The following is a 12087-nucleotide window of genomic DNA, read 5'->3' as shown; positions in this document are numbered from 1 at the left end:
GTAAGCCTTTTTAAATGGAAGGACAAAAAGCAAATGCTTACAGAAGGACTAGCCACATGTGTATACATGTTTACAGTGAATGCAGAAGTAACAAGCCTCATATACTGTTGGGATTGGGTTTGAAATTTCAAACTACARAGATGGGGGAAAAAAAGGCAGATAGGCATTTCTGTGAAGGTTTTAACCTTTTATCGATAGCTGATAAGCATCCCAGGAAATATTGTGCTTGCAGTGAGACTAGCATACCTGTGTCAGAGGTGACTTGAAGCAGTGCGTTCAAGAACTTGTTGGGATTCTAGATTTCAATTTTAGGATTAACAACTGTTCAATATTTTCAAAGCATCTGTTGCTAATTTATCTCCTTCTGTGTAAGGTTTAAGAATGCCCTATATTCTAAACTATTTTATTGCACTGATTTTTTTCAGTGAGCAGAGACTTCTGAAGTCAGGTTTTCATTTTGTTTCCAAATATTGTTTCGTTTTATGTATGTATTTTTAACATCACAGAACRAAGCATACTGCTATGGTTCTGTTCTGGACTCAAAATTGTCAATTGATGCACTCAAATCATGCACTGTGTAACCACAATGTGGCGTTCTGCCTGTGTGATGCTGTCAGTGTGGACAATGTSTTGTGCAGATGCATATTTGGTGTCTCCCTGTACACTGGGAATAGGCTTCATGATTCCTAATTGTTCTTGTTCTGTGAGCCAATTCCTCTTGTCCCAGTCTTTTTTTTTCAGTTTCCAGCTTGATTTTGTTTTCAGCATGTGCTTTTCAAACATTTTTACATCTTTTTACCCTCTCTGTTGTCTCTACTTAGTTGGACATTTAGCAAGATGGAGAGCAAAGCATGAACCYGCTGTAAGGCTATTGATAGGTGTATTTCTAAAGCAGAGTTGTAAAAGGAGTACATTCTGCAAAGGAGTAATCATGTCATGTTTCTGCATGTGTGACTGGCACCTAACAATGGGGAACAATTCTGGACTTAGTTTTCAAAGCTGATTGTGGAATGTCTCCCCCTAATCAGGGATCGGATAGGRGTACTAGACTAGAGGAGCTGGCGCTGTTCTGGCCTTGTAGCTGCAATTTCTTGTGCTGTGTCAGGGTTTTTCAGCTTAAGCACATGCCCTAATTCCTGGACACTTCCCCTCTCCTTGCTGTTTCCCTGTGGGGCTGAAGAGTAGCTGTGTGCTGCTTGCTTCCTCTGTGCTGTCTTGGAAGAATGAGGGTTTGGAAATAGTGCTCTGATCTMTCTGTCCAAGATTATGACAGTCTTCAGCTTTTATGTGATCCAAGAGAAGCTAATGTGAAAGAACAAGCTGTCATCTCTCCCTCTGGTGTGACACTCATCACTGTGACACATGACACAATGGAAAGGCCAGGGATCTGCCAGCTGAAGAACCTTGCTGCCCTTGTGACCCCTGAAGCCAAGAGGGAGCACATCCCAAAAAGGACACTTTACCTGATCTGACAGGCCTGGTTTCAGAGCTAATTGTGTAAAACGTGGCACAGACCGTGCAAGGGAGAGGAAGGTAGGTCTTCCCAAGCGCCTTGTCGAATGCTCGACAGGCCAGGTGGCTCCATCTGGAACTGTGGGTGCTGTTCACAAGGATCTTTGCCTTTGCTAGGACAGAGCGCAGGTGGGTAGGGAAATGAAACCAAGGGCTGCGTGTTCTGTCTAGCCTGTAGTGTTGATGGAGTGTGAGATTTCTGCAGTTCTTGCACAGGTTTCCCTACCTRACTAGGTCATTTACAGCAGCAATTATGCCTAGCTGGCAGCCTCTATGATTGCAGTAGAGCCATGATTTTTTTCTGTTCCATTTTGCCTTTTAAGTAGTTTTGATGTAAAATTCTGTAGTCATGAGCAAAAAATGAGTGTGCTTGCAGGTCTGTGTGTGTATTAAGATATTTGATAGCAAAAACAACTCRCTCCTGGAATAGTTTGTTAGTCTTACAGGTTTTACTTAATTCTATGGCTGAAAAGGAGGATATATAGCCTCAGACTGTATGGATAATCTGTGTTGAAGTAGAGGGTTAATCGTTCCAAGGTTTGGAATGAAATTGTGGAGAGTACAGCTAATAACTTACTAATTGGTCAAGGCAAGTACTGAGAGAGTACTGTGGGGTTAATGTGCTTGTACCCAGATGATCCATGATCTTTCAACTTGCATGACCTGAGTATTTGCAGTCAAAGTATTTTCAATAGTGGAGAAGAAAAATGGAAGGCTCTGAGGGAGATGGAGGAGGTGAAGTCACTGCCTTACAAGTAATTCTTCCCAAGAACTTATATTTTTTCAGTTATCTGTATGGAAGATGTCCTGGATGGAGCTTGGACAGCAGCAGGGGTTTCTAGAAACTAATGTACTTGAACAAGGGAGAGGCCAAGCTCAACAAGTGGCCATGTGTGAAGGTGGCTTCCAGACTGCCTCCACATCAGCTCAGGTGCCTCTGGCTGGCATGGCAGTGCTAAGAGAGCCTTCAGCAGCATCCCGAGGTGCTGTGTAGCAGCATGCATGCATTTGTCTCGAGTTTGCTAAAAGGGGAGTGTGTACTGCATCTTGGAAAGGGKTTTTGCCTGAGACAACTTCTAGGCTGCTTAAAAACCTTTCCCAGGGCAACTGGGGGACAGCGCTGGCTCTCTTGCTGTTTGTTGCTAACTGCAGTTTGTTTTTTACACATAGCATAAGATCCTGCAGTAGCTGCTTTATTAAGCTGCTTTTAAGAGCCTGCTGAGCCCTGTGGGCAAGAGTCTTAGGTTTGTTTTGTAGCTTCCCTTCTGTCTTGTGAGTCTCTTACCAAGTGTAGGAGTTCAAGACAGCTCTCATGTCAGSCTGTCATAGCTCTGTCATGTTTTTGATTTATTTTTTCCTATTACTTGATAAAAGCCTAAATTATTCTGGGCTGTAATTTAAGTGTCAAGTGTAACTATTGCTATAATGATCTACTTATTTATGCCCTCCGTCCTTTGGAGATGCTGTTCATTCTGAGATGAGCAGAAATTGAGGTAAGGTTGCTTGAGGCTAAGACCTGTAAGCCATGTCCACTACAGTGTTTCCCCCTCCCCTTTCCTTTTTTCCACTGGAATCTGAGCAAGTTTTATATAGAGCATTGAGTTGAAGATGAACTAGACCATTATGAGTGTGGGCATGATGGGCTCTCTTGATTTCAGACCTTTTTTTATTCTTTGACTTCTACCTGGCTACCTCCAGATTTCAGGGAGAACTAATCACAGCAACATAGCCAATCCATGTTAATAGTTTTACTATGATTATGCTCCAAGATATGTGCCACAGATGTGTTTAAGTACGGCAAGAAATGGGATAGAGCTTTTTTAATGGCAGACAGACCTGCTCTGAGTAACACTTGGTGTATTGAAATCCAATTATGCTGCTTCCAAAATGTCATAAGGAAAACGTGTGTGCAGAGTTTGACCGTCTGTGTGCCATCTGTGTGTTTCTAGTGAAGCTCTTCAGTAACTTGCACATAGTTCTTGTGTGTGTGTTTGTCTTGATCACCCTGGAATTGTTAGCAGAATTCCCAAGATAATGGAACTAATGGAGCAGTATGAGGAAGGAAAAAGGAGGGAACCTGATGCAGGCAAYTGGAAAAGGGTCTTTTAAGAAGACAAGTGCAAAACAGTCTGGCAGTTGGTTCAGTGGTAGCAGTAAATTTTGTTGTAAACGAAGCCCTGAGGGGGAGCTGCTTTTGGGTGTCTGGCATTTTGGGTAGGTTACTGCAAACCCACGGACCAAGTGCCACTGCTTACGGTTCTAACCTGCCATCTTCCTAGCACTAATGACTTAATTCTGCCATCATGATATTATGCATAGGCTATCAAGTGCGGCTCTCCCACTGTGGGAATAGCTTAATTATAATGTCAGCAAAAATACAGGGAATGAAATTACTTTTGCTCCTTCAACTTGGTTAATTATTGCAAGGAAAGAGTGCAGCAGCTCCAGATTTTTCTCAGCTTCAGTCTGTAGAACATGTCTCTTAAGCCTATTTATACAATTTAGGTAATGGATTGTYAGTCCAAGATAAGCAAGGCATGTTAGCACCTTGGAGATGTGCGAGAGTGGTTATTAGAGGAGTACAGGTGTGCACYGCTCAGTTGGGTTTGGATTATGCAGTGGAGGAAGTTGCTGTCTAGAAGAGCTGCTAATAGCAGGAGAGAAAGAGCAGTAGGGCTATTGCTGAGGGACATTACCCCAGAATGTGTTAGCGAGTTGGGGTTTGGCGGGTGTTGGGAGGGCATGAGAAATCAAGGAAGGCAGAAGTGTTTCTGGGAGTGGGTGCATGGTTGCGAAAGCATGAAATAGCAGCGTTTGGAAGCACACTGTGTGCTGTGCACTTTCCTTAGGAAAAAGGATTGCCTCAGGAACTTAGTGCAGGTTAGCAATAGCTTTGGAGTGCCTTGTGTGCTGTCTGCCTATGAACTGTGAGGGTTGTTTCACAATTGGGCTTTTCACAGGTTCAAAAGGAGTGCAAGTCTTTAGGATTAAGTACCTTGAGAGGGAGGGGTGCAGACTGCAAGTGGGAAACGTACAAAGTTGAGAACAAACTGAAGACAAACTGGGAACTGCTGGAAACTTGAACCTGTGCAAAATGTGCTTTCCCAGAGATGACAAAGCAGGATAGCAGAGAAACTTTTCATGAGCAACTTGACAATTTGATTTTTACTTGTTTTACTTATCTTCACTGATACTTGTCCTCATTTGCACGAGGCAAATGGGTCATGATTGAGAACTGCTGTTTTACAGCCAAGGAGATGGTGGCACATGTGGCCAGGTAGGTTCAATAGGACAGTTAAATATAAGAGGTCAGTGGGCTACCATGTACTGATTAAGGATCAGATTCAATTCATTGTTTTAGTTTTCTGACCTATTTAAGTGCTTATTTTTGTTTCTACTTAAAATAGAGGGAACACAGGGCAACTGCAGCAGACAGATAGCTGAGTGTCAGTGATTTGACCACAGTCTAATGGTAATAGACACTGCTATGGTTTTATTTTTCATTTTGCAAAGAGAAGTGATTTCCAGACAGCTCCTSCCTCTTAAATGGAGTATATTCTGGAGGCCCTAGTTTCCATCTAGGGCCTTGGATACTAATTTCTCTCCCCCAGCCCCCAAAGCAATCTCCTTGTTTGCTTTCAGAGCAGTGTGGGGCAGCTGTGAGGTGCTGAGTCCTCAGGTGAGTGTGAGTGCCTGTGCAAATGGGTGCCTGTGCATCTCGAGGGGCAGTGGGTGCTGTGGTCATCAGCAACAGCTGTTCCCAGGCACGGGGAGCTCCTGTGTCCCAGGGCAYGTGGGGCCAGTCACGCAGTAACGGATCTGATGGGTGGATGACAGGCGAACTCTTGGTCGGCGTGGCTCTTGTTTCACACAGACGATCATCTTCCCTATTTCTTCCCACACAAATCTCCTCCCTCCACCTCCTCTGGCAGTCAGGGCTTGTTTCCATGGAGCTCTTTTATCCATACCTTAGGAAACCTTTCCCCCTCCTTTCTCTATAAGCTTAACTTGTGGTTTCCATGGAAACCTTGGAGGAGGTCCTTGAAGGCCCATTGGTATCTTATGCAAGTAAGCAGTGAATCTTGGTATGCAGCATCCACGAAYGCCTGCTTCTAACGCACACGCTGGCAGTGTTTGCTGCCCTATTAGTTACTCYGGATTATGTCAAATGGTGAAAATGCTTTGGGGACTATTGGACTTAAAGTTCAAGCTATGAAAATTAGTTAACCATGGAATTTAAAGGAAGCTGACCTCGGCTGAACTGCGCCTTGCTGTGAAAGTCCAAAGAAGTTTGGGTCAAAAATGAAAGGGATCATGCAATTTATTTATTCAGTGTCACTGAGTCTTCCAGTAGGATGGCGAAATCATTAAAATTCATGCAATAATAAATATGTTGGTAAATGGACAGGGAAATACTAATGYTTCTTTTTCTTTAAATGCTTGGTACTTGCTGGGAAGGGTGGGGAAGGTGATCGAATATTCCCGGCAAGTTGCTTGAAAGCCAAATCCCACAGCACTGTAATTTCAGGAGAGTCAGGAAGTGGAAATGATTTRTGTTGGAAGCCGAGCGGAGATCAGGAAATGACGGTGTAGTTGAAATAGAGCCCAGATCCCAGGTCCTGACTATCGGGATTAACAAAGAGCCTGGGCTCTTGGAGCTGCTTAGGAAGAGGCAGGTGCTGTGTGTGCATATGAAGAGGCAGGTCTCAGGCTCCAAATCTCCRCGCACTCCTACCCCCATTTGTACTTTACTTTGATCTGGTTTGTGGTGAAGTGAATACTATATGGTTAGGGGTAACTGTAGAATTCTTCTCAGTGTCGCTGAAGACAAATGGTTCAAAATAAGTGCTTTRTATGCCTGCTGCTGCTAGAGAATCTAATCAAGGTCCTGAGGCTTTGCTGCTTGAAATAATTTCTGCTTTAGCATCTTGCTACTACCATTTTGAAAGATGCTTTGGGAAGGCCTGGAGAAAGCCAAGGTGCCAAAGACTTCTSTAAGGAAACTTAGCCTGGGTGTGGGTGTCTCCTTCCAGTGAACAGGAAGTGTATTGAGGAGGATGGGAAGGCTCTACTAGTGACTCACAAATAGTGTAGAGAGCAGAAAGTTTTCTGTTAGTATGGCTGAAGTGCTGTGAGTGTCTGGAGGTGGATTAGCAATTAGTGTCTTAAAGAAATTCCTGAGCAAGACACTTGATGATGTGAACCCTGGAAATGTGGGCTTTGAGTGTTCTGCTACGAAGCCGTAGCTCTTTGTGTTCTTGTCACTTGTCTTCTCTTCAACTTCAAGTGACTAATATGGAATATGTCCTGGTAAGTGATTATTTTAGTGTTCATTTGTGCTTGCTACTTGGATTCCTGGCAGCTGTTATGCTTCACATAGAGCTTCAATTCACCTCTGTAGCCCTGTTTTGTTAGTACAGGATGTTGAAGATGTTTGTCAAGTTCCCTTGATTTTGTGCTGATGTATTTGCTATACTTAGCTTCTAAACTTAGATCCATGAGTAGTTGTTGCCTCTCTTTTGTGTTTAAGAGTGTCTTGGCACAATCTACAGAGCGTTTAACCGTTTAAACTTGGTGTAAATTTAGATTTAAAGAAATGTTAGCTGCGAGATGGGAGAACAGAGCAGTGTGAACAGATGTATGACAGTGGGTGTTGCTTASACCTTTTGCTTATAGCTTGTTTGTTTTCTTTAAATATATGACTGTGCATAATGGTTATGCTTATTCTGTGCAGCGTTGGACACTAGCTCTGCTGGCCAGCTCCTGCTCTGCATTTTTTTTGCTRCGGCTTTGGCCAGGCTGAGAGGAGATGCTCCAGCATGCTGCTGTAATATCCTACCTCTGCCTGTCTTGATTCTGTTTCTAAAGGTGCTTTCAGGAGTCGTTTGACAGGTGTTGTGGTTTTCCTTTTCTCTTTTCTTTTCCTTTATTTCTGGTATAGGGTCATCTGTGAAAATGGCTTCATAAGCACCTGAAGGTGGTGTTGTGTTAAGTTCACATCAGTAGGTGTTTTGGTCCCATAGTTGGCTTCAAACATGCGTCGTGTGGAGAAACCTGAGCTGGCAGTGGTGTGAGCTCTGCTTTCCCGGCTCCCAGGAGCTGCACCCGCTTGTCTATCTCTGCTGTTACCCTTGGGGAGCTCCAAGCAGCCGCCTTCTCAGGGCGTGAGATGCAGACTCTGCTTTTATCTGACTTGGCCTGAGTGATTTGAGACTGACACATGATGATTATTTTGATTCATGTGACAGAAACCCTCTGGATTTCTTGAGCAGATGCTATTGAGTTTTCCCTTCCTTGAGGGGGTGAGGACCCAGTCTGTTGGTCCATCTGTCCAGGCATCTGTCTCATTAAGTGCTCTGTGTCTTGCTCTAAGTGGGAGGATTGTTTTGATCCGAGCTGTAAGAAAGTGTTCCTATCTCAGACAGCTGTGTGGTATTTGTGTATCCGACTTGTCTGTGTTTGAGTTTGGAGAAATGGCATAACGCGATCATGGTAACACTTGCACAGCACTTTAAGGCACTTTGTGMTTTGTCAAAATTAAAAGGTTTGTGATGGTTCACCCGGTGCCTCATCCTACTCTGCCTGGGGGCACTTTTGGAAAGTGATTGAAATGATAGCCTTGTAATTTAAGGGATGTAGAAAAATCCTATTTTATTTCAAGTGTGTAGAAACAACTAGATATGTGACTGTAGGCAAATCACATTTTGATGAACTTTTTAATTGACAATATCCATAGTATGTTGARGAAGAAAGCTTAGCTTGCTGCTTGTGAGCTTTCATGAGGATCTTCTGGTAACTCTGTGCAGTGATCTAAACAAATGTTCTAAAGCTCATGAGCTATTTACAACATGCACCAAGGATTAAAAGACTTTAAAAAAGTTATGAGTTAGTAGACCATACTGTACCATTTTATGACTTTTTTTATGTACTGCATGGAAGATTCTCATCTTTGGATTAAGTCTAAAATTCCAATGAAGAGAAAATGAAGATCAGGACCCCAGGCATCCATGAAAAGTGRATCTTTTTCTTCCTTAGTACAGAAAATGAGAAGCTTTGAGAACTGTCTTTTTTGTAGCGGTTACTGATCGACAGTCAGAGTACTACTATTAATATCTTTCCAACTATACCTAATTATGAAGCCATGAAACTGGTTAGTTTAGACCCAAATCAAGCACTTAGATGAGGTCTGTGCCTTTGATTTAATTACCAGATATTATTCACATCAGAGCCTTTGCATGAATCCAAGTAGGTAATTGCTGGATTTTTGTCGTGAAGACACTTTTGTCGTGCCTCGCTGACTTTTCCAGTTACTGGAGCTCTTCTTTTGCTATGTAATGTGAGCTTTTTGATTGCACCCTTACAAAGGTCTCAATGTACAGTTTACCCATAGGCAAACTGAAGGAGCCAGAAATAGCTTTAACACTAAAAGTAATAAGTGCTGTTGTTCATACCTAATAGTGGGAGGCTGGAAAGAAGTGGGAGCAAAATATTGTGCAAGCCAGAATGAATGGCAGCTAGATTAATGACAAATGAAAGGATGCTCTAGGGAACCAAGTATTTGCTCTTGGAGAGATTGACTCAGATGCTGATTTGGGACTGAATAATTTCCAACTAAGACAACTTTGGAAACTAAGTTCTCATTTCAAAGGTTTTGTCCCTCCACTTGGAGCATAATCTGAAAGCAGGGCCAGACTGGATTTAAGAATGCAAATATTCCAGTATCTCACTGTACTTTGTGGTGTTACTGCCAAATCGTTTATGATGGAGCTAGAGAAGACATGAACCCGAGGTGTGAACTTACAGAGGAAGGGAAGGAAGAGAGTCTAAACAATATCTATGTGCAAGGTTTGTACAGAAAGCTTCTGACTAGTCTTTTTCCTCCCTTCTGCCATTGGGATTGTGTTTGACTGTGTGGGGGAAGCATTAGAATAAAAAAACCACAATTTGCAACTGTGTCTATATATTGTGTGTATATATATTTTTGTGTGTGCATTGTGACTCTATTTCCTGGTTGAAACAYGAATTTGTGTGCATTACAGCTGGAGCTGGACCCTGAGAGTGAGATGCTGCTCTGCCTGTGAGTCTTTTCTTCTGTCCCGTAACCTGCTACGTAGGCATAACTAGGCCATTTTCAGAACCTTCAAAGAAAGGCAGATAGCACAGAAATATCTCAGAATCGCTCTGTTCCTTCCCAAACACATACATCTTCATCATGTCCTCTTTCCTTCCTACCTTATAGGCGATGCTAAAATTAGCCGTAGTTAATATTTTAATATGAGACTTGTTCTTGTATCCTGGAGCCAATAGTTCTGAGGAGCCTTTGATTTGTAAATGTGATAGACTGAGACTTTGGATTTTCTCTTCCATTTGTTGAAATGGAAAATGCCTGTTGAGAGAGATGCATTATCAGGCCTATGGCTTTAGTTTTGTTGATTGCAGTTTGGGGGCAGAAAAGTGGTCTCCACTCCTTAAAGCAGTGCGGGAGCCACATGTAGTTCCGTGGAATTTAATGGGATTAATTTGCTCTGCAACATTGTGTCAAGGCTTGTAATCCTGCCCAACCCGTCTTCTCTGGACCTGGCTCCTTCAGCTGCTACCTAGGATGTCTGCACAGCAGGAGGGTTTTCTTGTTACTTTGTTGTTTGTTTCATGAGAACTTTTCCTTGGATTAATCCCCCAGCCGGAAAGACAAGATCCTGGTTCAAGCTGTGGTGCGCTCAGCTGATTGCGTCTCCTTAGCCAATTCACTCCCTGATCTGCTATTATTTCAGAGGACTTGTAAAAAGAGGACTTTGATGTTAAKCTGGGTTGTTATTCGTCTTGCAGCTTGTGAGCCACTAGAGAGCAGCAGGGCCCCTTTGGTGAGGGATCTCTTGGCAGACACGCTGCTTTCCTGCTCTGCTTGGTTTTAAGGGCATCTGCTGGACACTGGACTTCAGAAGGCCGGCACAGAGCCCCAGGCTGAGTGTAATGGGCTGCTGCTTATTGCGGGGGTCTGAGACCCGTCCAACACACCTCCATGTAAATCAGTGTTTAGTTGTGCATGTTCTGCTTAACACGTGCACAGTTCAGATGGCAGGCTTGGCATGTGCACTTGAGATTCTTGTGTTCTGAAAATTAGGTAGGGACTGTAGTTGTCCAATTGGACTTAACCCAAACTGCTGGAGACGTGTCAGCTGCTTGCCGCTGTYGCTACCTTTATGCGGAAAGGCCAAGGCGAGTAGGAGAACACTGGGTTCCGTGCTAGGGTCACTGCTGGTGCCTTAGCCCTGGACACAGATGGGATAGATAGGGCACAGGCCTCGCACTCTGTGCAGGCTTCCTCCCAGCGCGGTGCTGCTGTGCAATCTGTGACCTTGCTTTGTCCAGCAGTCTGGCCTGAAACGGGGGATATTTCAAGGGCAGGCATGGCATTTCTGGGAGCAACAGCAAAGCAAAATGTGGTAGCAAAATGTAGGTCTTGGTGGGAGAGTGTGACYGTGGGAGGATGGTATCTGTTATGCCTGGTCCATATGTGTAATGCCCATTTCCAAGGCGTTACGTGGTGTCTGAATGTCTCTGYACTGTACAGGTGTCCATTGGTACATTTACAACATGCTGTGTCCACTTTGGCTTGTTGCTCTCCGCTGCTGGAGAGCGGTTTCCTTTGCTGGTGTGTGCCTGCTTTGTGGTGATTGGGAATGTAACAGACTGAAGCTTAGGGACCACTGTGTGGGACACCTGGTGGGGGCATGTTTTGGAATATGCATCTTTGCTGCTTCCATGTGGCTTAGCAGAGGGAAGTGAGGGCCTTTTTGTATCCAAGTTTAGGCAAATGGTGTTCAGCTGTGCTCTTTGAGAACCAGGAGAGCTCAGCTCCTGTAAGGAGGTTTTAGGTCTGTCTTGGGTCCTTGAGCTGGTGTGTTTTTCCTCTGTGTAACTCTGGGTAAAATGCACTGTACTTGACTGACCTGAGCTTGTGAAGCAGGTGTGGTAGCTGAATGGGCAGGAATGTCCTGTTCAGAGTGCTGTGCTTCACGCAGGCTCTGCTGGGATTAATTGTGTGCGCTGAGGTGGGACCCCTTCGGACAAYGAAGCACTGCTAGGAGCGATTCCGGAGAGCAGGAGCAAGTCCTGTCTCYTTGCATCCTTCGTAAGGCCTTACAGTGAGAGGGACAGAACTTAGCAAGTACCCTTACTCCAGTTGACTGGAAATACAGGAAGGAGTAGGTCCCTGGTCCTGTTGCACTACATAGAAGAATCATTTTGASCACTGTAAGGTGGCTGTGTTAAGACACTTATTCAATGTTGTAAAGAAAAATTGAAATTGGGGGAGAGGGTCCCAGAATCTTGGCCAGATTGGCACCGTCTAATGAATTATATCAGTATCACAATAGCAAAGTCACGATGCTACCAACTTAGCTTTTAGCTCACTGATATGAGTGTGTAGTACAATATGTAGTGTACCCGAGCACACGTTTAGCTTGCCTACATGCTGTCTTTGCCCAGTGCGAGTACCCATAACCCTGCATTTTAGCTGGGAGTGCAGTGGGGGCTGACTTTGAACGGAGCTGACAGCTGGGCTGTGGTTTCACA

This window comes from Nothoprocta perdicaria, unplaced genomic scaffold, assembly GCF_003342845.1.
Source record: "Nothoprocta perdicaria isolate Ctin4 unplaced genomic scaffold, notPer1 scaffold_201, whole genome shotgun sequence".
Lineage (NCBI taxonomy): Eukaryota > Metazoa > Chordata > Aves > Tinamiformes > Tinamidae > Nothoprocta > Nothoprocta perdicaria.
This window is presented reverse-complemented; position numbering follows the sequence as displayed.